Source organism: Salmo trutta, chromosome 24, assembly GCF_901001165.1.
Source record: "Salmo trutta chromosome 24, fSalTru1.1, whole genome shotgun sequence".
Taxonomy (NCBI): domain Eukaryota; kingdom Metazoa; phylum Chordata; class Actinopteri; order Salmoniformes; family Salmonidae; genus Salmo; species Salmo trutta.
In genome coordinates, this window is record NC_042980.1 from 46,010,795 (window position 1) to 46,037,832 (window position 27,038).

At 39.4% G+C, this 27,038-nt stretch overlaps 1 pseudogene; it reads left to right on the forward strand.

The window, feature by feature from the left end:
* The window catches only part of LOC115161393 (interferon-induced GTP-binding protein Mx-like), an 81,628-nt pseudogene that overhangs the window by 34,287 nt on the left and 20,303 nt on the right, over positions 1-27,038 (forward strand).

Below are 27,038 nucleotides of genomic sequence, written 5' to 3' on the forward strand. Positions count from 1 at the left end.
TGGTCAGAAATCCTTGCCCCAGATGTCAGCGACGATAAAGGAGCGGCTGGTGGAGGTAAAGCATTTATTGAGTCAAATAGAGGACAGGCCTCCTCCCCTGGAACCTGCAGAGAAGAGGAAGTACCTCATTCAGGTGAGCACATCTTTCTATCTTTCAGCTTCGTAAACTTCTTCTGTACAAAATTTCAATACAAATGTCTGTGGGGTTGGAAGCCATACTGTTGCACAGTAGTCCAGGTGTGTTATAGTCATGGTTCAGTAAATTGTCAGGATAATGTCCTATAGAGAATTTGGGCAATGGTACCTGATGTAAAGGCATCAGCTCTGTTGCACAATCTCTGCCATTTGGATTGGTCAAATTTGCCACACATGTTTAAGAGTTGACATACTGTCCAGAAAGATAAATTAAATAGCATTAACATTTTCTCCACACTCCCACTTAACAATCCCACTTCCTCCACTCTCTTTCCTTAATTTCCAGCTGATTAGCTTTGTCACTAGGTTAAACAATACTTTGCCTTGACAGCTGATTTTACAAAAACACTTGGACAAGCCAATGTAAGATAGTTCTTGTTTAATATCTGTAGAGAACATAAGGATGGATGGGTCTTGTGGAGCAATTTCATTAAACAGTAATCTAAAAGGACTAAATATTAAACATTTAAACAGGTATGTTTTATAATGTTTCCTTCTTCAGGTCATAACAGATTTCAATGATCAGATTACCCAACTGTCCAATGGAGATATTATCGTTGAAGAAAATCTGTTTGATCTCATGCGAAAGGAATTTACAGAGTGGATGATATGTTTGGAAAATGCCAAATCACATTGTAGGTACAATTTTGAATAGCCCAGGTATTGCTCATCATAATACCATGTCTGACCAATGAAAATATGTCTCTAATCATTCCTAATATTTACTGATATAATTATTATACTTCTAATAGTTATGTCATACAACAGTGATTATAATCTCCAATAAATTATTAACATTGTTTTCCTGAATTTAGACCACGAAGTAGTGCAACAAGTGGTGGATGAATATGATCAGAAGCACAGGGGAAGTGAGCTGCCAGGATTCACTAACTACAGGGTATTTCAACATGTTGTTCAGAAACTAGTGGCTGAACTTAAGAGACCAGCTATGATGACACTACAGACAATCAGAGGTAAGTGACCAAAAGCCCTTGTGTCATCTACTCCTTCTCTCCTACTCTCTGGTGCTTGTTGTTGCCAGTTTAATCATTATTACACACACCTGTCACCATCGTTACGCACCTTATTGTTTCTGTTCTGTGTTTCATGTCTGTATTCTACTCGTGTCTCTTGTTTTGTTTAATTTGTTTATTTATTAAACTTACTTCCTGTACTTGCTTCCAGATTTAATAGCGTACACGTTACAGCCCTAGGTTCGATGTAATTTTCCAAAAGCCCCTTTATTGAACATTATGTACGGGTCTGTATGGTAGTAATGACAAAACAAACATGCCTATTATACTAAGCAGTAAGCCCCCAAGAAAGCAGGTATTGGTGAATCACACCCCAATCCACATTGTCAGGGCTGAAGTGGAGCGGGTCTAGAGCATTAAGTTCCTCGGTGTCCAAATCGCTAATGTTCACACACGTGCGCACAGTTGTGAAGAAGGCGAGACAGCGCCTTTTCCCCCTCAGGAGGTATAAAAGCTTTGGCATGGGCCCTCAAATCCTCAAAGAATTCTACAGCTGCACCATTGAGAGCCTCTTGACTAGCTGCATCACTGCTTGGTATGGCAAAATCACCACCCTCAATCGTATGGATTTACAGAGGGTGGATCGGACAGCCCAGTACATCGCTGGGGCAGAGCACTGTGCCATCCAGGACATCTATATCAGGCGGTGTGAAAGGAAGGCCCGGAAAACTGTTAGACCCCAGCCACCCAAATCATAGATTGTTCTTTCTGCTTCTGCATGTGTTAAAATAATTTTATATCTTAATGATAACAATCAATAATCAATAAGCCTTGACTAATTCCCAAGGTTTGTAAGACAATGGGTTAAATAATTAGGCAAGGACTCAGCTTTCTGCAAAAGGTTCATTCAGCTTTATTCAGTGAACGTTCTGAGGTCAAGATAACAAAACGGTCATTATATAGTTCCTTCTTTACTTACGCACATGCATTTACACAAGGTTAGGTTTTCCCTTCTGTCCCCTGCTCTCTACACTAATTACACACACACATTTCTCTCCCTCTCCAGTGGTTCCTGGACTTTCTGGGACTAATCGATCATTACATTGATTATTCATTAAACATACTACATGACTTATAATTCATAATGGTTTATTGATTAATTCACCTTTATTAGATAATTCTCTTATCAGCATGACAAACAGCTCCTGAACAGGCTCCAGAACAGCTTCTATCCCCAAGCCATGAGACTGCTAACTAGATAACAAAATGGCTACCTGACTATCTGAGTTGACCCCTTTATTCATTTGTATCTTTGCACTGTCTCTATGCACACTGTCAGAACTCTACACACACTCACTGTAACTCCAACACACACACACTCACTTCATTTGGTCAACCACATAACATCTACACACATTTATACTGACTCTAAACACACACACAAGCACACGCAATCATCATATTTATTTATTTTTTTATTTCACCTTTATTTAACCAGGTAGGCAAGTTGAGAACAAGTTCTCATTTACAATTGCGACCTGGCCAAGATAAAGCAAAGCAGTTCGACAACATACAAAAACACAGAGTTACACATGGAGTAAAACAACATACAATCAATGATGCAGTAGAAAAAAATAAGACTATATACAATGTGAGCAAATGATGTGAGCTAAGGGAGGTAAAGGCAAAAAAGGCCATGGTGGCAAAGTAAATAAAGTATAGCAAGTAAAACACTGGAATGGTAGATTTGTAGTTTGAAGAAAGTTCAAAGTTAAAATATAAATAATATGGTGCAGAGGAGCAAAATAAATAAATACAGTAGGGGAAGAGGTAGTAGTTTTGGCTAGATTATAGATGGGCTATGTACAGGTGCAGTGATCTGGGAGCTGCTCTGATAGCTGGTGCTTAAAGCTAGTGAGGGATATAAGTGTTTCCAGTTTCAGAGATTTTTGTAGTTCGTTCCAGTCATTGGCAGCAGAGAACTGGAAGGAGAGACGAGCAAAGGAGGAGTTGGCTTTAGGGGTAACCAGAGAGATATACCTGCTGGAGCGCGTGCTACAGGTGGGTGCTGCTATGGTGACCAGTGAGCGGAGATAAGGGGGGACTTTACCTAGCAGGGTCTTGTAGATGACCTGGAGCCAATGTGTTTGGCGACGATTATGAAGCGAAGGCCAGCCAACGAGAGCGTACAGGTCGCAATGGTGGGTAGTATTTGGGGCTTTGGTGACAAAACGGATGGCACTGTGATAGACTGCATCCAGCTTGTTGAGTAGGGTATTGGAGGCTATTTTGTAAATGACATCGCCGAATTCGATAATTGGTAGGATGGTCAGTTTTACGAGGGTATGTTTGGCAGCATGAGTGAAGGATGCTTTGTTGCAAAATAGGAAGCCAATTCTAGATTTAACTTTGGATTGGAGATGATTGATGTGAGTCTGGAAGGAGAGTTTACAGTCTAACCAGACACCTAGGTATTTGTAGTTGTCCAAATTCTATGTTAGAACCGTCCAGAGAGGTGATGCTGGACAGGCGGGCAGGTGCAGTCAGCGATCGGTTGAAGAGCATGCATTTAGTTTTACTTGTGTTTAGGAGCAGTTGGAGACCACGGAAGGAGAGTTGAATGGCATTGAAGCTCGTCTGGAGGGTTGTTAACACAGTGTCCAAAGAAGGGCCAGAAGTATACAGAATGGTGTCGTCTGCGTGGAGGTGGATTTGAGATTCACCAGCAGCAAGAGCGACATCATTGATGTATACAGAGAAAAGAGTTGGCCCAAGAATTGAACCCTGTGGTACCCCCATAGACTGCCAGAGGTCCGGACAGTAGGCCCTCCGATTTGACACACTGAACTCTGTCAGAGAAGTAGTTGGTGAACCAGGTGACGCAATCGTTTGAGAAACCAAGGCTACTGAGTCTGCCGATGAGGATGTGGTGATTAACAGAGTCAAAAGCTTTGGCCAGGTCAATGAATACGGCAGCACAGTATTTTTTCTTATCGATGGCGGTTAAGATGTCATTTAGGACCTTGAGCGTGGCTGAGGTGCACCCATGACCAGCTCTGAAACCAGATTGCATAGCGGAGAGGGTGCGGTGGGATTCGAAATGGTCGGTAATCTGTTTGTTGACTTGGCTTTCGAAGACCTTAGAAAGGCAGGGTAGGATGGATATAGGTCTGTAGCAATTTGGGTCAAGAGTGTCACCTCCTTTGAAGAGAGGGGATGACAGCTGCTTTCCAATCTATGGGAATCTCAGACGACATGTAAGAGAGGTTGAACAGGCTAGTAATAGGGGTTGCAATAATTTCGGCAGATAATTTTAGAAAGAAAGGGTCCAGATTGTCAAGCCCAGCTGATTTGTAGGGGTCCAGATTTTGCAGCTCTTTCAGAACATTAGCTGAATGGATTTGGGAGAAGGAGAAATGGGGGAGGCTTGGGCGAGTAGCTGTGGGGGGTGCAGTGCTGTTGAATGCAGTAGGGGTAGTTGGGTGGAAAGCATGGCCAGCCGTAGAAAAATGCTTATTGAAATTCTCAATTATAGTGGGCTTATCGGTGGTGACAGAGTTTCCTATCTTCAGTGCAGTGGGCAGTTGGGAGGAGGTGTTCTTATTCTCCATGGACTTTACAATGTCCCAGAACTTTTTAGAGTTTGAGTTGCAGGAAGCAAATTTCTGTTTGAAAAAGCTAGCCTTGGCATTTCTAACTGCTTGTGTGTATTGGTTTCTAACTTCCCTGAAAAGTTGCATATCGCGGGGGCAGTTCGATGCTAATGCAGAACGCCACAGGATATTTTTGTGTTGGTTAAGGGCAGTCAGGTCTGGGGAGAACCAAGGGCTATATCTGTTCCTGGTTCTAAATTTCTTGAAAGGGGCATGCTTATTTAAGATGGTGATGAAGGCATTTAAAAAAAATAACCAGGCATCCTCTACTGACGGGATGAGGTCAATATCCTTCCAGGATACCAGGGCCAGGTCGATTAGAAAGGCTTGCTCGTTGAAATGTTTCAGGGAGCGTTTGACAGTGATGAGTGGAGGTCGTTTGACCACTGACCCATTACGGGTGCATATACTGAGATGCTACTCTAATCATCATATATCCTGATACCTAGTCAACTTACGCCATACATACAGTATCTAACCATACCACTTCAGTATCCCTCCACATTGTACATATGGTACTGGAACTGACCCTGGAACTGTTCATGTATATAGCTACTGACCCTGGAACTGTCCCTGTACATAGCTACTGACCCTGGAACTGTCCCTGTATATAGCTACTGACCCTGGAACTGTCCCTGTATATAGCTACTGACCCTGGAACTGACCCTGTATATAGCTACTGACCCTATTAATTACTACTGACCCTGGAACAAACAGTAGCTACTGACCCTGGAGCTGACCCTGTATTTAGCTTACTGACCCTGAAACTGACCCTCTATATAGCTACTGACCCTGGAACTGTCCATGTATATAGCTTACTTACTTTCTCGCGTTCTTATTTCTCTAGTGTTTTTGTTCTACCTTAAGTTATTTTTAATTCTTCATTGTTGGGTTTAGAGTTTGCAAGAACGCCATTTCATTGTACTTGTGCAAGTGACATTTGAACTTTAATTGACTAAATAGGACATGCTGAAGGAATATTTCACTCAAATTACAAAATTACATATTGGTTTCCTTACCCTGTAAGCAGTCTATGGACAAGGTGTGACATCAATCCATGCTTTGGTTTAATTTACCTGTTTTCATTTTTTGCTCTTCATATCCAAATGATCCTAATGTATCTCAAATTGATTGTGTAGCTCAATGAAGTTACTCAATGATTATTTGGACATGAAATATTAATATTGGGACTATTGACTTGTAATTTGGATGTAATATTCCTTTAAATAATAACATTTTGTGGAATATCTCTTCACCAAATACATTTGTTTTTGTTTTTCAGACATGGTGCAGAAGCAATTTGATCATTTGTCCAGAGAGAGCTTTAAGAATTATCCTTATCTTCATCGGGTCTCAATGGTAATGACAATTGTAAACTGTTAAGCGCTCTGACATGATAATCATACAATTCTCTATTCTGTGATTTTGGCTGAAATTGAAATCTTAGTTAGTGGCACTAGCAAGAAGACAGGAATACATGAGGCAAAGTAGCACTTAAAATCACAATATATTTTTATGAAGAATTCCAATTTACATGTTGTCCATTGTAGGATCGTAGCTTGAAATGTTCAAAATAAAACACCACAAGATATTTAGAGCATATCGAAATGAACTTTTATCTGAAACAGTAAGAGTATTTTACTGCCTCCCTGCATCTAAGGTTCTTTATGTCCTCATGGAATCTTAATCTTTGTTTAAACTCAGAGAATAAATGAAACAGTCCAGGAGAAGCAGTCAACCATAGTGAAGGAGAGGATCGTGGAGCAGTTTGAGATGGAGATGCAGGTCTACACACAGGATGAAATCTTCAACAAACATAGTCGAATGGAGGGAACAGCAGGAGGCTCAGTTCACGACACCAGGAGCAAGTACCCTGAGCTGCTCAAGGCATACTATGAGGTACAATGCAACACATCTACTCTGCAGTATGTATAGAGTGTTCCAGATATTAAATCTAATTAACTAAACCTGCAGCTAACATAAGCACACTACATAACATGCCAGTTTTATCAACAAAGTCACACACTTTCTCATCAGTGCCTTCCACACATTTTTGGAGATCTCAACGTGTATGTATGGACTACATCTAGCCTGGTACTCCATGCCAGAGACATATATTGTATTCGTCCATACACAGTTCACAGCTGGTATAAAAGGTGTAGCAAAATGCTTATATGCTAGCTCCATTAACCTCTTATGGCTAGGGGGCAGTATTTTCACGGCTGGATAAAAAACGTACCCAATTTAATCTGATTATTAGTCCTGCCCAGAAACTGGAATATGCATATAATTAATAGCTTTGGAGAGAAAACACTCCAAAGTTTCTGAAACTGTTTGAATGGTGTCTGTGAGTATAACAGAACTCCTATGGCAGGCAAAAACCTGAGATGCTTCTGTTCAGGAAGTACCCTGTCTGAACATTTCTTGCCCTTCTTTATTATCTCTATCGTTTACAAAGGATCTCTGCTCTTACGTGACACTTCGCACGTCTCCAATGAGGTCTCATAGCCCTGGAAAAACAGGAATGACGTAATTCAAAGCCCTGGCTGAAACAAAGGAGAGCAAAAGCTAAGTGGTCACTCAATGGACTAAGCCTTAGGCGCGTGACACGCCCCGCCCCCGGCTTTCGGTTTTTTCCTCAGTTTACAGACAGGCAGATTCCCGGTCGGAATATTATCGCTTCTCTACGAGATAAATTGGATAAAAATTGGTTTTAAACAGCGGTTGACATGCTTCGAAGTACGGTAATGGAATATTTAGAAATTTTTTGTCATATTTTGCGTCATGCTCGTGGCCGAGATTTAGCGTTGGGATAGTGTCTAGAACTCACGAACAAAACGTCTTGATGGAACATAACGATGGATTATTTGGGACCAAACCTACATTTGTTATTGAAGTAGAAGTCCTGGCAGTGTATTCTGACGAAGAACAAGCAAGGTAAGAACATTTTTCTTATAGGAAATGTGATTTTGGTGAAGGCTAAACTTGCAGGGTGTCTAAATAGCTAGCCCTGTAATGCCGGGCTATGTACTTAGATTATTGCAAAATGTGCTTCATCCGAAAAGCTATTTTAAAATCGGACATATCGAGTGCATAGAGGAGTTCTGTATCTATAATTCTTAAAATAATTGTTATGCTTTTTGTGAACGTTTATCGTGAGTAATTTAGTAAAATCACCGGAAGTGTTCGGTGGGAATGCTAGTTCTGAACGTCACATGCTAATGTAAAAAGCTGGTTTTTGATATAAATATGAACTTGATTGAACAGACATGCATGTATTGTATAACATAATGTCCTAGGTGTGTCATCTGATGAAGATCATCAAAGGTTAGTGCTGCATTTAGCTATGGTTTGGGTTTATGTGACATGATATGCTAGCTTGAAAAATGGGTGTCTGAATATTTCTGGCTGGGTACTCTGCTGACATATTCTAATGTTTTGCTTTCGCTGTAAAGCCTTTTTGAAATCGGACAGTTTGGTTAGATAAAGGAGAGTCTTGTCTTTAAATAGCTGTAAAATAGTCATATGTTTGAAAAATGGAAGTTTTCGATTTTAGAGGAGTTTGAATTTCGCGCCCCGCCCATCATTGGATATTGGAGCAATCGTTCCGCTAGCGGAACGTGTAGATGTAAGAGGCAGTACCGTGCTGATGTACCATGTATTATAGGGAAATAATGCATGCTCTAGAATGCCCTTCAAGCCAATCAGTAACGAGTATTCAACTATGCAATGGTATAATCAATAATAGAATTATGATGCATTTACATTACACAGTATAATCAACAATGTCCATATGTCAGCCATGTTGACAATATTGACCAATAGCAATTCATGGCATTTACATTTTTTTAAACAATGCTGCGTAACTGAAAGTCTAGAATTAGAATCTACATACTTGTCATGACTGGATAAATGGAATGCTCAAAGGTGTCCGTTCTAAAAGTTTTCCAACTCTCTATATACACTGCAGTTCAAAAGTGTTGGGTCACTTAGAAATGTCCTTGTTTTTCAGAGAAAATCTAAATATTTATCCATTAAAACCTGTTATGGACAGACGTTCCACTAGCGGGACCCCTCGCCAACAGCCAATGGAATAGCAGGGCGCGAAATACAAAACAACAAAAATCTCATAATTCAAATTTCTCAAACATACAACTATTATAACCCATTTTAAAGATACACTTCTCGTTAATCCAACTACATTGTCTGATTTCAAAATGGCTTTACGGCAAAAGAATAACATTAGATTATGTAAGGACATCACCTTGACAAGAAAAACCACACAGCCATTTTCCAAGCAAGGAGATGCATCACAAAAAACAGAAATACAGCTAAAATGAATCACTAACCTTTGACGATCTTCATCAGATGACACTCCCAGGACTCAATGTTACACAATACATGTATGTTTTGTTCGATAAAGTTCATATGTATATCCAAAAACCCCATTTTACATTGGCGTGTGATGTTCAGAAAATGTTTTGTCTCCAAAACTCCGGTGAATGAGAGCATCAATTTACAGAAATACTGATATTAAAATTTACAACAGTTATTGAAAGAATTATAGATACCCTTCTCCTTAACTTCTTTGGGCTATGTGGGACGTTAGCGTTCCCCCCGTGGCGCACCCTATCAACAGCAGGTGCATTTCAAGAGCGGCAAATTTGAAACCAAATAAATGTTCAAATTCAAATTTCTCAAACATACAACTAACTTACAGCCTTTGAAAGATAAACATCTTCTTAATCTAACCACGTTTACCGATTTCAAAAAGGTTTTACGGGGAAAGCATAAAGTTAGGTTATGTTAGGAGAGTACATTGACAATAGCTGTGTGCAATGCATTGTCGATTCAAAGACATGCGTCACCAAAACCATACAATCAGCTAAAATTATGCACTAACCTTTTACAATCTCCATCAGATGACACTCCTAGGACATTATGTTAGACAATGCATGCATTTTTAGTTCTATCTAAAAACAGCGTTTTACTATGGCGTTGATGTTCAGGAAATCGTTTCCCTCCAATACCGGCAGTCAAGTCATGACAACAAAATAATTAATTAATATTAGAAAACATTGCTAAAATATTATATTGTCATTCAAAGAATTATAGATTTACATCTCTTGAACGCAATGGACTTGTCAGATTTAAAATTAACCTTACTGGGAAATCACACTTTGCAATAATCTGAGCACTGCGCCAGAAAAATACGCATTGCGATACAGACTAACCGCCATGTTGGAGGAATCTAAAATCGAAAATACTATGTAAATAATCCATTACCTTTGATTCTCTTCATCAGATGTCACTTCCAAAGAGTCCCAGGTCCATAACGAATGTAGTTTTGTTCAAAAAAGCTCATCATTTATGTCCAAAAACCTCCGTGTTGTAGCGCATGATCTAAGCCAGCCGGACTTCACTTCACTTCAAGAACGGAAAAAATATATTTCCGTTCGTTCAAACATGTGAAACGTTGTATCGCATAAATCATTAGGGCCTTTTTTAACCAGAACATGAATAAAATTCAAGGCGGACCATTGGGTTTTCTTTTAAAACGTTTCGGAATGAGAGTACCCACCATCAAATCGCGCGCCAGGGGTCTAATGGACCATCACGTTCCATGGTTCTTATTCGGTCAGATCTCACTGTAGAACACTCAAAACACTTTGTAAAGGCTGGGGACATCTTGTGGAAGCAATAGGAAGTGCCAGAATATTCCTATCCCCCTTTGTTTTTCAATGGCATAGGCTCAAAGTCAATTCAACACATCAGGTATCCACTTCCTGTCAGAATCTGTCTCAGGGTTTTGCCTGCCAAATGAGTTCTGTTATACTCACAGACACCATTCAAACAGTTTTTGAAACTTTAGGGTGTTTTCTATCCATATATAATAAGTATATGCATATTGTAGTTACTGGGTAGGTGTAGGAGGCAGTTAAAAATTGGCACATATTTTTTCAAAAAATTCTCAATACTGCCCCCTATACCCTAACAGGTTAATGCAACCGCTGTGTCAGATTTCAAAACAGCGAAAGCACATTGTTCAATATTCTGAGTACAGAGCTCAGCAATCAAAGCAAGCTATACAGTTACCCGCCAAGTTCTGGAGTCAACAAAACTATAAATCTTCACTTACCTTTGCTGATCTTCGTCGGAATGCACTTCCAGGACTCCAACTTCCACAAGAAATGTTAGTTTTGTTCGCACGTTCAGATCACTATTCCAAAGGCACCTTGTGCGAGCGCAAGACCCTAGACGAAAAGTCCAAAAGTTCCATTACCGTTCGTAGAAACATGTCAAACGATGTTTACAATCAACCCTTAGGGTCTTTTTAACGTAAATCTTCGATAGTATTCCAACCAGACAATAGCAAATCATTACAGAGGAAAAAGAAGGAACGTCGCGCCCGCGTGACTGCGCAGTAAACAAATCATTGGCCTCAGGCAGGCCACTTGTTCAGTGAGATCTTATTCTCTCCCTAGTAACAGTAGAAGCATAAAACAAGGTTCTAAAGACTGTTGACTGTGGAAGCCTTAGGAAGTGTAAAATGACCCCACAGACACTGTAGTTTGGATAGGCAATCACTTGAAAAACTACGAACATCTACGAAAAAAACTAAAAAGATTTCACACTTCCGGGTTGGATTTTTCTCAGGTTTTTGCCTGCCATATGAGTTCTGTTATACTCAGACATCATTCAAACTGTTTTAGAAACTTCAGAGTGTTTTCTATCCAGATCAACTAACAATATGCACATATTTGACTCTGAGCCCGAGTAGCAGGCAGTTTACTCTGGCTACGCTTTTCATCCGAACGTGAAAATACTGCCCCCTATCCCAAACAAGTTTTAAAATAACATCAAATTGATCATAAATACATTGTAGACATTGTTAATGTTGTAAATTACTATTGTAGCTGGAAACTGCAGATTTTTTTATGATACAGTGGGGCAAAAAAGTATTTAGTCACCCACCAATTCTGCAAGTTCTCCCACTTAAAAAGATGAGAGGTCTGTAATTTTCATCATAGGTACACATCAACTATGACAGACAAAATGAGAAACAAAATCCAGAAAATCACATTGTAGGATTTTTAATGAATTTATTTGCAAATTATGGTGGAAAATAAGTATTTTTGTCACCTACAAACAAGCAAGATTTCTGGCTCTCACAGACCTGTAACTTCTTCTTTAAGAGGCTCCTCTGTCCTCCACTTGTTACCTGTATTAATGGCACCTGTTTGAACTTGTTATCAGTAAAAGACACCTGTCCACAACCTCAAACAGTCACACTCCAAACTCCACTATGGCCAAGACCAAAGAGCTGTCAAAGGACACCAGAAACAAAATTGTAGACCTGCACTAGGCAGGGAAGACTGAATCTGCAATAGGTAAGCAGCTTGGTTTGAAGAAATCAACTGTGGGAGCAATTATTAGGAAATGGAAGACATACAAGACCACTGATAATCTCCCTCGATCTGGGGCTCCATGCAAGATCTCACCCCGTGGGGTCAAAATGATCACAAGAACGGTGAGCAAGAATCCCAGAAGCACACGGGGGGACCTAGTGAATGACCTGCAGAGAGCTGGGACCAAAGTAACAAAGCCTACCATCAGTAACACACTACACCACCAGGGACTCAAATCCTGCAGTGCCAGACGTGTCCCCCTGCTTAAGCCAGTACATGTCCAGGCCCATCTGAAGTTTGCTAGAGAGCATTTGGATGATCCAGAAGAGGATTGGTAGAATGTCATTTGGTCAGATGAAACCAAAATATAACTTTTTGGTAAAAACTCAACTCGTCGTGTTCGGAGGACAAAGAATACTGAGTTGCATCCAAAGAACACCATACCTACTGTGAAGCATGGGGGTGGAAACATCATGCTTTGGGGCTGTTTTTCTGCAAAGGGACCAGGATGACTGATCCGTGTAAAGGAAAGAATGAATGGGGCCATGTATCGTGAGATTTTGAGTGAAGGCCTCCTTCCATCAGCAAGGGCATTGAAGATGAAACGTGGCTGGGTCTTTCAGCATGACAATGATCCCAAACACACCGCCCGGGCAACGAAGGAGTGGCTTCGTAAGAAGCATTTCAAGGTCCTGGAGTGGCCTAGCCAGTCTCCAGATCTCAACCCCATAGAAAATCTTTGGAGGGAGTTGAAAGTCCGTGTTGCCCAGCGACAGCCCCAAAACATCACTGCTCTAGAGGAGATCTGCATGGAGGAATGGGCCAAAATACCAGCAACAGTGTGTGAACCTTGTGAAGACTTACAGAAAACGTTTGACCTGTGTCATTGCCAACAAAGGATATATAACAAAGTATTGAGAAACTTTTGTTATTGACCAAATACTTTTTTTCCACCATAATTTGCAAATAAATTCATTAAAAAATCCTACAATGTGATTTTCTGGATTTTGTTTTGTCATTTTGTCTGTCATATTTGAAGTGTACCTATGATGAAAATTACAGGCCTCTCATCTTTTTAAGTGGGAGAACTTGCACAATTGGTGGCTGAATAAATACTTTTTTGCCCCACTGTATATCTACATATGTGTACAGAGGCCCATTATCAGCAACCATCACTCCTGTGCTTCAATGGTTTCTCAAACTAGACCCTCTAATGTACTTGTCCTTTTGTTCATTTGTGCACCGGGGCCTCCCACTTCTCTTTCTATTCAGGTTAGAGCCAGTTTGTGCTGTTCTGTGAAAGGAGTGGCCATTTTGAGCCTGTAATCAAACCCACAAATGCTGACGCTCCAGATACTCAACTAGTCTAAAGAAGGCCAGTTTTATTGCTTATTTAACCTGTTTAATCTAGGGGGCAGTATTGAGAATTTTGGAAAAAAATATGTGCCCATTTTTAACTGCCTCCTACACCAACTCAGAAGCTAGAATATGCATATTATTGTTCAGGTTTGGATAGAAAACACTCTGAATTTTCTAAAACAGTTTGAATGGTGTCTGTAAGTATAACAAAACTCATATTGCAGGCAAAAACCTGTGAAAAATAGATTTTAAAAAAATGAGAATTTTGTGACTGTACTATTTAGTGTCATTGTTTTATAGATACCATAGTGAGAAAGGATTCAGTTCAACTCCTACTGCTTCCACTAGATGTCAACGATCTTTAGAAAGTTGTTGGAAGCATCTGTGATTAATACAGACCGAATTAGAATGCTTGTAAGTTGACACGTCATCACTTCATTTTTTGCGCCTGCGCATAAATCTGAGAAGAGTGTCTTTGTCATAATCGTTTATTCTAGACACTTGATAGGTTGTGTGAAAATATTACTGATGTTTACTGATGTTTCACGTTAAATGGACCAAAAGATTAATGCTAAACAACGTTTGACATTTACAACATTAACAATGTCTACACTGTATTTCTGATCAATTTGATGTTATTTTAATGGACAAAATAATTGCTTTTCTTTAAAAAAAGGACAAAACTAGGACCTCAAACTTTTGAACGGTAGTTATATTATAATAAATACAGCAAGAATCGCAGCACAGAACAAAGAAATATAATCACACTAAAATGTGTATTGGTTAGTTTCACCACTGTTGTTAGGGAAAATAAATATTATTATCTTAACTCCCGACCAATCAATACATGTCTAAGATTTCTTCCTGAATATGCTATAATAGGTCATATATATATATATATATATATATTTATATTATATAGCTCTGCTCCAGCCTGTACAATGAATCCATGATATCATTAATGGGATGATCAGATCTCTCATTAATGCTTTTTGACAAATGTTTCAAACATACATTGTTGTGGCAGGGTTGATTTGTGGTATATTGCATTTTACAGACCTATCCAACTCTGAAGTCTATAGTTCACCTTGCGGAGCCTTGGTTGTCGTTTGGCAATCTTTTGGTTGCCTTGTGGCCATCTCATCACTTTGGGCCCTTACTCTCCGTCCCACCTCACCTCTCTCACAGATTGTGGTGCAAAGACTGGCTGACCAGGTGCCCATGATGATCGGTTACTTCATCCTGAAGCAGCCAGCCAAGATTGTGTGCAGTGAAATGCTGGATCTGCTACACAGAGATGACATTGATAACATCCTACAGGAGGATTCAGAGATTAAACAGTATCGTGCAAAGTTGCAGGCCCAATTGGATCGCCTTATACTGGCCAATGACAAAATCAGCAGCCTGTGAGAGTTTGATGTATTGTCAGTTACAAAATTCAGAGATGTTTCCAAAAACAGAATCATGTCAATATAAGTATAACCAGATTTTTGGAAAGGGCAGTAACGGCCAAATGTTATTTATTTTAAATAATGAGTAAAATAAGATATAATTTGTATATTTGTGTTCAACAAACGTATGAGATCGGCTAAAATCAGTGAGATGCTGTAATGACGACACCAGTGAAATCCTACAGGAGGAACAAGAGGTCGGCTGGAAACATAAAATGTTGCAGGACCAAGCGGATTGACTTGGACTAGACAATGACAAGATTAGTAGACAGTGCTTGACAATTTCTCAATGCAGAAATTCTGAGATATAGTCAATGTCGTGTCTGTGACTATCATTAAATGTGAAGACTGTTATTTTATCAAACTAATTCTCTTTGAAATTATTGTTACTTGATTAAACTAATCTTGTAAACTTTAGTTAACTAGGAAGTCGGGGCACCACAGGAAAATGTTTAGTCTCTATTTCCCGAATTGACTCTCCAGATATTTTCATATCTTATCGATTAGTCATTCTCATTAACCTCTATGGGACCGGCGGGACGAATTCGTCCCACCTACGTAACAGCCAGTTGAATCCTGTGGCGCGATTTTCAAAACCTTTGAAATGCTATTACTTCAATTTCTCAAACATATGACTATTTTACAGCTGTTTAAAGACAAGACTCTCGTTAATCTAACCACACTGTCTGATTTCAAAAAGGCTTTACAACGAAAGCAAAACATTAGATTATGTCAGCAGAGTACACAGCCAAAAATAATCAGACACCCATTTTTCAAGCTAGCTTATAATGTCACAAAAACCCAGAAGACAGCTAAATGCAGCACTAACCTTTGATCTTCATCAGATGACACACCTAGGACATTATGTTATACAAAACATGCATTTTTTGTTCAATCAAGTTCATATTTATATCAAAAACCAGCTTTTTACATTAGCATGTGACATTCAGAAAAAGCATACCCCCCGCAAACTTCCGGGGAATTTACTAAAAATTTACTAAATTACTCACGATAAACGTTCACAAAAAGCATAACAATTATTTTAAGAATTATAGATACATTACTCCTCTATGCACTCGATATGTCCGATTTTAAAACAGCTTTTTGGATGAAGCACATTTTGCAATATTCTGAGTAGATAGCCCGGCATCACAGGCTAGCTATTTAGACACCCGGCAAGTTTAGCCTTCACCAAAATCCAATTTACTATAACAAAAATGGTCTTACCTTTCCTGTTCTTCGTCAGAATGCACTCCCAGGACTTCTACTTCAATAACAAATGTTGGTTTGGTCCCAAATAATCCATCGTTATATCCAAACAGCGTCGTTTTGTTCGTGAGTTCTAGACACTATCCGAAATGGTAAATAACGGTCGGGCGCATGGCGCATTTCGTGACAAAAAAAATCTAAATATTCCATTACCGTACTTCGAAGCATGTCAACCGCTGTTTAAAATCAATTTTTATGCCATTATTCTCGTAAAAAAGCGATAATATTCCAACCGGACGACGTTGTTTTCATTCAAAGGCTGAAAGAAAAGATGGAGAATTCTCATGAATGCGCATATCCAGTGTCACTGTCCCCAGCCTGACCACTCACAAAATCTGCTGCAGTTCTTCGCCCAGAGACAGCAGACGCCCCAATCCACTTTCTGGCACCTTCAGACAGCCAATGGAAGCCTTAGAAATTGTCACGTTACAGCAGAGATACTGTATTTTCGATAGAGATGCCTCAGAAGGACAACAAATGGTCAGACAGGGCCTTCCTGTATGGAATCTTCTCAGGTTTTGGCCTGCCATATGAGTTCTGTTATACTCACAGACACCATTCAAACAGTTTTAGAAACTTTAGAGTGTTTTCTATCCAAATCTACTAATTCTACATATTCTAGTTACTGGGCAGGAGTAGTAACCAGATTAAATCGGGTACGTTTTTCATCCGGCCTTGAAAATACTGCCCCCTAGCCATAACAGGTTAAGTTAATTTGGGAAATAGAATCTCAATAAAATAATTTCCCCATTTTCCCCTAATTTTCCCATTTCCCAAAGTTCTTAGACATATTGGTAATTTGAATCAATGAGAAGGCAGAATGACGATAAGGGTACAATGACTTTTCTTTGTGGTATTGTTCAGATTAGTCATTTGGATCTGATTATGTTATTTGAATATCTTTTGACCAGTAGTAGTATTTATATACATTATTTAGATAATTATTTTCCTTTATGTAGTCAGCTGTTGTTGTATTCAGTGGAAGAGATTTAACCTGTCTGGGCTAGGGGGCAGTATTGAGAATTTTTGAAAAAATATGTTCCCATTTTTAACTGCCTCCTACACCAACTCAGAAGCTAGAATATGCATATTATTGTTCAGATTTGGATAGAAAACACTCTGAATTTTGTAAAACTGTTTGAATGGTGTCTGTGAGTATAACAGAACTCCTATGGCAGGCAAAAACCTGACAAGGTTTCAAGCAGGAAGTACCCTGTCTGATAAGGAGTCGTGCGTCTTACATCTTTTTATTGAAAAGTAAGGATCTTAGCTGTAACGTGACAATTCCCAGGGCTCCGATAGGCTCTCAGAGCCCGGGAAATAACTGAAGGTTTACGAGGGAGTCTCAGGCTGAAACACATTATCACCTTTTGTAAGTGGCTGCTCCGAGGACCTTTGAATGAGGCGCGTGCATGAGTCGCTCCTGAGGAGAAATTTTATTCGGCTGTTTAGGCTCAATGCATACTCCCGGTCGGAATATTATCACTTATCTACGAGATAACTGGCATAAAAATTGGTTTTAAACAGCGGTTGACATGCTTCGAAGTACGGTAATGGAATATTTAGACATTTTTGACACGCCAATGCGCCATGCGCGGGACCGTGAAGAAGCATTCTGATAGTGTCTAGAACTCACGAACAAAACGTCGCTGTTTGGATATAACGATGGATTATTTGGGACCAAACCAACATTTTGTTATTGAAGTAGAAGTCCTGGCAGTGTATTCTGATGAAGAACAAGCAAGGTAAGAACATTTTTCTTATAGGAAATGTGATTTTGGTGGAGGCTGACCTGGGTGGGTATCTAAATAGCTAGCCCTGTAATGCCGGGCTATGTACTTAGATTATTGCAAAATGTGCTTCATCCGAAAAGCGATTTTAAAATCGGACATATCGAGTGCATAGAGGAGTAATGTATCTATAATTCTTAAAATAATTGTTATGCTTTTTGTGAACGTTTATCGTGAGTAATTTAGCAAACTGTTAGTAAATTCCCCGGAAGTTTGCGGGGGTTATGCTTTTTCTGAACGTCACATGCTAATGAAAAAAGCTGTTTTTTGATATAAATATGAACTTGATTGAACAGACATGCATGTATTGTATAACACAATGTCCTAGGTGTGTCATCTGATGAAGATCATCAAAGGTTAGTGCTGCATTTAGCTGTGGTTTGGGTTTATGTGACATGATATGCTAGCTTGAAAAATGGGTGTCTGATTATTTCTGGCTGGGTACTCTGCTGACATAATCTAATGTTTTGCTTTCGTTGTAAAGCCTTTTTGAAATCGGACAGTGGGGTTAGATTAACGAGATTCTTGTCTTTAAATAGCAGTAAAATAGTCATATGTTTGAGAAATTGAAGTAATAGTATTTCTAACGATTCAAAAATCGCGCCACTGGAATTTCAGTAGCTGTTACGTAGGTGGGACGAAATCTAACTAACTAACTAACTAAATTCGTCCCACCTGCGCCAGAGAGGTTAAACCACTGCCTTTGCCATTAGAAAGCTGAGAGAGTCACTTGGGTCCACGTTACCCACTGCAAGAAGGTATGTACACATATGAGCACTGCTGATCACACACAGAGTTAAGAGAAGAACCGAGTACCAACAGGGTCCGGGGGTTACCTCCTTAACGAAGATTCCCTATCCCGACCGTACTTCACTGTGTGTGCTCCTAGAGGTGTGAGTATGGGGTGGTACCTAGCAGATCAACTAAGGGCAGGAGAGGGTTGACGGTTTTTGGGAAGAGTAGAGACTCTGAGCTGCATCATAGTCTTGGAAATCTTTCTGATACATTCAGATCCACCACCTTCCGGTACTAATCATACGACACTGTTGTCATTTATAAGAATGAAAAGATAAACCTTAGAATAATAATAATTGTATTAATGCAACAGAGATTCATAAATGAAACCGGGGATGCAGTAAAGAGGTTCTCTGACCAATTAACCGCCACCTCCCTCGTGACCTAGTAAAATAGACTGACTCTCAATATGTTATTGGTAGAAGAGGGCGGTGTAGGTAGAATGATTAGGTTCATTGCTGCAATTACATTCCTGATAACACAGCTCATATTTGGGAAATGGAAAAGTGTTGTAAGAACTGAATTATGGGCTGCTTTCACTTGTATGAGTGTGTTGGTATTGTGTTGTGTGGATGTTGTCTTGTCCCATGTGTGAGAGGTTTAATCCACAGAACTTTAGAGAGATCGAAGACGCAGCAGATGGTGAGATATGGACCGATTCCGCCCTCCGACCAGTGGGAGGACAAATTCTGGCTTCCAGGCCTGGAAGATGACTCCGTTTCTTTTAACCATGAGGAGCTAATGTTTGATGAGACTGTTTTCAATGTTTAGATTGACTGTTCCTTTTATGATGGAAATCCTGAAACAAAGTGTCATAATTTGGGATAGGCCTAGGACAGTCATTGATGAGTATTGGATGTATATACATGTATTGGTTTTGTTAATTCTTGTAATCACAATTATGTTTCCATATAGCGTTTGATTATCAAAGTGTATTATTGAATCATTTAGGGGTGGAATGAAAGTGAAATAATCCATTATAAGTAAATGAATAAAGAATCCACTCTGAAACGTATCTAATGAGTAATTAGTAGTTGATGTAGCATGTATAATGAATAATTAAAGTACTAATCGACTGGCCCATAAGGTCTAGTAGAGGACAGGGACAAAATGTGCATGTGTGTTTTAGTGGGCCTAAGATAACAACAAGTAGACTGTGATTGACCCGGCAGCTGAGGAACTTGGAGTAACTTAGAGGAGAAAGGGAGTGACCCTCAAGGTTTCTCTAATCTCGGGGGAAAGGAACAGACAGCGCTGGGTAGTGATTAACAGTGATGGGAACTCCAGGGAGGGATACTATTCACCTACTGTTTGTGTGGAGGTGTGTGCGTAAGCGGAGAGAGAGGATGAAATGAACTTCTTTGTTAATGTTGAGCAGAATGTTCTCTGAATAAACCGTACGAACCTTTTGCAGATGCTGAGTCTTTGCCTAATTATTAACCCATTGTCTTACAAACCTTGGGGATTAGTCAAAGTTTATTGATTGTTAATTATTATCATTAGGACAGAAAATTCCTATGACAACTCCTCAATGCCATTTGAAAAATCCTGGAACATATTCCAGTCTGTGCTTGCAAAACAGTCCTGTAGTTTAGCATCTGCTTCATCTGACCACTTTTTTTGATTGACCGAGTCACTGGTGCTTCCTGCTTTAATTTTTCCTTGTAAGCAGGAATCTGGAGGATATAATTATGGACAGATTTGCCAAATGGAGGGCAAGGGAGAGCTTTGTACGCTTCTCTGTGTGTGGAGTAAAGGTGGTCTAGAGTTTTTTTTCCCTCTGGTTGCACATTTAACATGCTGGTAAAGATCAGGTAAAACTGATTTAAGTTTCTCTGCATTAAAGCCGTTTACAGCTCATTGAGTGCCAGCATCGGTTTGTGGTGGTAAATAGACAACTACGAAGAAGATAGATGATAACTCTTTAGGTAGATAGTGTGGTCTACAGCATATCATGAGATACTCTTCCTCAGGCGAGCAAAATCTCGCGACTTCTTTAGATACCGTGCACCAGCTCTTGTTTACAAATATACATAGACCTCCACCTCTTGTCTTACCAGAGGCTGCTCTTCCAACCTGCCGGTACAGTGTATAACCTACCAGTTGTATGCTGTTCATGTAATTGTTCAGCCACGACTTGGTGAAACATAAGATATTCCAGTTTTTAATTTACCGTTGGTAGGATATACGTGCTTTTAGTTCTTCCATTTTATTATCCAGTGATTGTACATTGGCCAATAGTACCGATAGCAAAGGCAGATTAGCCACTCGTCGCCTGATCATCACAAGACACCTTGATCTCCTTCCGTGAAAACTCTGTCTCTTTCTCCTGTGAATGGTAGGAATGAGGGCCTGTTCGGGTGTCTGGAGTAAATCCCTCTCGTCCGACTCATTAACCTCTTGAGGCTATGTGGGACGTTAGCGTGCCCCCCGTGGCGCACCCTATCAACAGCAGGTGCATTTCAAGAGCGGCATATTTGAAACCAAATAAATGTCAAAATTCAAGTTTTTCAAACATACAACTATCTGGCACCCTTTGAAAGATAAACATCTCCTTAATCTAACCACGTTTTCCGATTTCAAAAAGGTTTTACGGCGAAAGCATAAAGTTAGGTTATGTTAGGAGAGTACATTGACAATAGCGGTGTGCAATGCATTGTCGATTCAAAGACAGGCGTCACCAAAACCATACAATCAGCTAAAATTATGCACTAACCTTTTACAATCTCCATCAGATGACACTCCTAGGACATTATGTTAGACAATGCATGCATTTTTAGTTCTATCTAAAAACAGCGTTTTACTATGGCGTTGATGTTCAGGAAATCGTTTCCCTCCAATACCGGCAGTCAAGTCATGACAACAAAATAATTAATTAATATTAGAAAACATTGCTAAAATATTATATTGTCATTCAAAGAATTATAGATTTACATCTCTTGAACGCAATGGACTTGTCAGATTTAAAATTAACCTTACTGGGAAATCACACTTTGCAATAATCTGAGCACTGCGCCAGAAAAATACGCATTGCGATACAGACTAACCGCCATGTTGGAGGAATCTAAAATCGAAAATACTATGTAAATAATCCATTACCTTTGATTCTCTTCATCAGATGTCACTTCCAAAGAGTCCCAGGTCCATAACGAATGTAGTTTTGTTCAAAAAAGCTCATCATTTATGTCCAAAAACCTCCGTGTTGTAGCGCATGATCTAAGCCAGCCGGACTTCACTTCACTTCAAGAACGGAAAAAATATATTTCCGTTCGTTCAAACATGTCAAACGTTGTATCGCATAAATCATTAGGGCCTTTTTTAACCAGAACATGAATAAAATTCAAGGCGGACCATTGGGTTTTCTTTTAAAACGTTTCGGAATGAGAGTACCCACCATCAAATCGCGCGCCAGGGGTCTAATGGACCATCACGTTCCATGGTTCTTATTCGGTCAGATCTCACTGTAGAACACTCAAAACACTTTGTAAAGGCTGGGGACATCTTGTGGAAGCAATAGGAAGTGCCAGAATATTCCTATCCCCCTTTGTTTTTCAATGGCATAGGCTCAAAGTCAATTCAACACATCAGGTATCCACTTCCTGTCAGAATCTGTCTCAGGGTTTTGCCTGCCAAATGAGTTCTGTTATACTCACAGACACCATTCAAACAGTTTTTGAAACTTTAGGGTGTTTTCTATCCATATATAATAAGTATATGCATATTGTAGTTACTGGGTAGGTGTAGGAGGCAGTTAAAAATGGGCACATATTTTTTCAAAAAATTCTCAATACTGCCCCCTAGCCCGTAGAGGTTAAAGAAAAATTATTTGTCCAATTCAAGGTGAGTAATCACTGTTCTGATGTCCAGAAGCTCTTTTTGGTCATAAGAGACAGTAGCAGCAACATTATGTACAAAATAAGTTACAAACAATGACGAAAAACGAACAAAATAGAATGGTTGGTTAGTACCCCATGTGCCTAATTTGCTCCCTTTCCCTCTCATAACTTAGCCTACTGTTCTGACTTGGTGGTGCACATGTAGCCTATAGCCTGTTTTAGAGAAATGTCATCATCAAATATTGTAAGAGCTTTCATATTCTGCTTATATGCCACCTTTATTTATCCTTCGGTTCTGACTCCCTTGTGTACAGGAAGAATACTGTAAGAACGGACCATGTTCTGAATTCTGTCGCTGTCAATTTCAAAAGTGCTGAACAAATAGTTATATTGACTACGTCCATCCTAGCTCGCTCGTCCCACCCACTCAACAGCCAGTTGAATCCTGTGGCGCAATTTTCAAATCCCTTAGAAATGCTATTACTTCAATTTCTCAAACATATGACTATTTTACAGCTATTTAAAGACAAGACTCTCGTTAATCTAACCACACTGTCCGATTTCAAAAAGGCTTTACAACGAAAGCAAAACATTAGATTATGTCAGCAGAGTACCCAGCCAGAAATAATCAGACACCCATTTTTCAAGCTAGCTTATAATGTCACAAAAACCCAGAAGACAGCTAAATGCAGCACTAACCTTTGATGATCTTCATCAGATGACACACCTAGGACATTATGTTATACAATACATGCAGATTTTGTTCAATCAAGTTCATATTTATATCAAAAAACAGCTTTTTACATTAGCATGTGACGTTCAGAACTAGCATACCCCCCGCAAACTTCCGGGGAATTTACTAACAATTTACTAAATTACTCACGATAAACGTTCACAAAAAGCATAACAATTATTTTAAGAATTATAGATACAGAACTCCTCTATGCACTCGATATGTCCGATTTTAAAATAGCTTTTTGGTGAAAGCACATTTTGCAATATTCTAAGTACATAGCCCAGCCATCACGGGCTAGCTATTAAGACACCCGGCAAGTTTAGCCTTCACCAAAATCAGATTTACTATAAGAAAAATGTTATTACCTTTCCTGTTCTTCGTCAGAATGCACTCCCAGGACTTCTACTTCAATAACAAATGTTGGTTTGTTCCCAAATAATCCATTGTTATATCCAAACAGCGGAGTTTTGTTCGTGCGTTCTAGACACTATCCTAAATGGTAAATCAGGGTCGCGCGCATGGCGCATTTCGTGACAAAAAAATTCTAAATATTCCATTACCGTACTTCGAAGCATGTCAACCGCTGTTTAAAATCAATTTTTATGCAATTTATCTCGTAGAAAAGCGATAATATTCCGACCGGGAATCTGCGTTTCTGTAAATAGAGGGAAAAACGGAAAGGCGGGGGCGGCCAGTGCACGCGCCTAAGCCCTTTGTCCTCTGATAGACCACTTAGCAAAAGCGCTCATGTGTTTCAGCCAGGGCTTTGAATTACGTCATTCAGGTTTTTCCCGAGCTCTGAGAGCCCATTGGAGCCGTAGGAAGTGTCACGTAACAGCAGAGATCCTTTGTAATGAATAGAGATGACAAAGAAGGCCAATAAATGGTCAGACAGGCCACTTCCTGTAAAGGAATCTCTCAGATTTTTGCCTGCCATATGAGTTCTGTTATACTCACAGACACCATTCAAACAGTTTTAGAAACTTTAGGGTGTTTTCTATCCATATCTAATAAGTATATGCATATTCTAGTTACTGGGTAGGAGTGGTAACCAGATTAAATCGGGTACGTTTTTTATCCGGCGGTGTAAACACTGCCCCCTAGCCCTAACAGGTTAATGTCTTAATCGAAATGACGGATTGCCTCTTATCCCCTCATCGTTCCCTTATACCATAGTTTGTACATCTCAATTGTCAGTAGAAACCACATTTGTTTAACTTCTTGGGGCTATGTGGGACGTTAGCGTGCCCCCCGTGGCGCACCCTATCAACAGCAGGTGCATTTCAAGAGCGGCAAATTTGAAACCAAATAAATGTCAAAATTCAAATTTCTCAAACATACAACTAACTTACAGCCTTTGAAAGATAAACATCTTCTTAATCTAACCACGTTTACCGATTTCAAAAAGGTTTTACGGGGAAAGCATAAAGTTAGGTTATGTTAGGAGAGTACATTGACAATAGCTGTGTGTAGTGTATTGTCGATTCAAAGACAGGCGTCACCAAAACCATAAAATCAGCTAAAATTATGCACTAACCTTTTACAATCTCCATCAGATGACACTCCTAGGACATTATGTTAGACAATGCATGCATTTTTAGTTCTATCAAGTTCATATTTATATCTAAAAACAGTGTTTTACTATGGCGTTGATGTTCAGGAAATCGTTTCCCTCCAATACCGGCAGTCAAGTCATGACAACAAAATAATTAATTAATATTAGAAAACATTGGTAAAATATTATATTGTCATTCAAAGAATTATAGATTTACATCTCTTGAACGCAATGGACTTGCCAGATTTAAAATTAACCTTACTGGGAAATCACACTTTGCAATAATCTGAGCACTGCGCCAGAAAAATACGCATTGCGATACAGACTAACCGCCATGTTGGAGAGATCTAAAATCGAAAATACTATGTAAATAATCCATTACCTTTGATTCTCTTCATCAGATGTCACTTCCAAAGAATCCCAGGTCCATAACGAATGTAGTTTTGTTCAAAAAAGCTCATCATTTATGTCCAAAAACCTCCGTGTTGTAGCGCATGATCTAAGCCAGCCGGACTTCACTTCAAGAACGGAAAAAATATATTTTCGTTCGTTCAAACATGTCAAACGTTGTATCGCATAAATCATTAGGGCCTTTTTTAACCAGAACATGAATAAAATTCAAGGCGGACCATTGGGTTCTCTTTTAAAACGTTTCGGAATGAGAGTACCCACCATCAAATCGCGCGCTAGGTGTCTAATGGGCCATCACGTTCCATGGCTCTTCTTCAGTCAGATCTCACTGTAGAACACTCAAAACACTTTGTAAAGGCTGGGGACATCTTGTGGAAGCAATAGGAAGTGCCAAAATATTCCTCCTTCCCTTTGTTTTTCAATGGTATAGGCTTAAAGTCAATTCAACACATCAGGTATCCACTTCCTGTCAGAATCTGTCTCAGGGTTTTGCCTGGCAAATGAGTTCTGTTATACTCACAGACACCATTCAAACAGTTTTTGAAACTTTAGGGTGTTTTCTATCCAAACCTGAACAATAATATGCATATTCTAGCTTCTGAGTTGTTGTAATAGGCAGTTAAAAATGGGCACATATTTTTTCAAAAATTCTCAATACTGCCCCCTATACCCTAACAGGTTAAGCAAGTCTGCCATATCAGCTATGTTTTTTTAAAAGGCAGCAAATGAGGATGAATGAATGAACTGCTTCGCTGCCAAATGAGACTTCGCTGATAGCGTAGCGGTGGAAAGGAATCCCTCCATGGTGCTGAAAAGAAAGCTGTTAAGACAACTTTATGTAGGGTCTTACAGTTTGTGGGAACCGTTTGTCACTGTTATAGTGCAATTAGTTTATTGTTTAGTGTTGTGTAGTGGCTTTGCTGGCATGCATCTAACAAAATATGTTTTTAGTTTTCCCCAGAAAGATTTACAAGCTAAAATCGCCACTAGTTAAAACTGTGTATTGTAAATAAAATCAAAATGACCTTTTATTTATGCTGAGTTGCAGACAAAACAGGTCATGAAAGTATGTCAGTGGTATGATTTCTTAGTAGAACTGTAACACAGAAACCAGCTACCCTCTGAATGTATGCGTAGTGCTGTATTGGTGGTTTTCACCGAAAAATAGTTATTTCACGGGAAATTCCTATATATTCCTAAATATTGTATATGTGCAACTAGTTATGGTATGTGGGTTGCTATGACATTTGGTTTGAAGTGACTGAGGATTTTGGGCATGCTTTTTGTAGCATGCTACCATAGGCCATACCACTTCCATTGTTTCACAAGCAGCGATGCTAATGTTGGCTTTGGCATGAGTAAAACATGGAAATAAGCCATATTTGTTATTATTGTCTCTCAGGATCAATGGATGTGTCACTTTTTGTCTTTAAAATTAAGTATATTTCTAAATTTGGTGTACCGCCCCTTTAAATTACCCCTTTAAATTACAACAATTTGATTTACTTAAAATGTCTTATAACTAATTGGTACTATAATCAAATGATGGTAAATCAGCTTTTCAGTACTTATGTGGATTGTACTTAGAACAAATGCTGCACATTA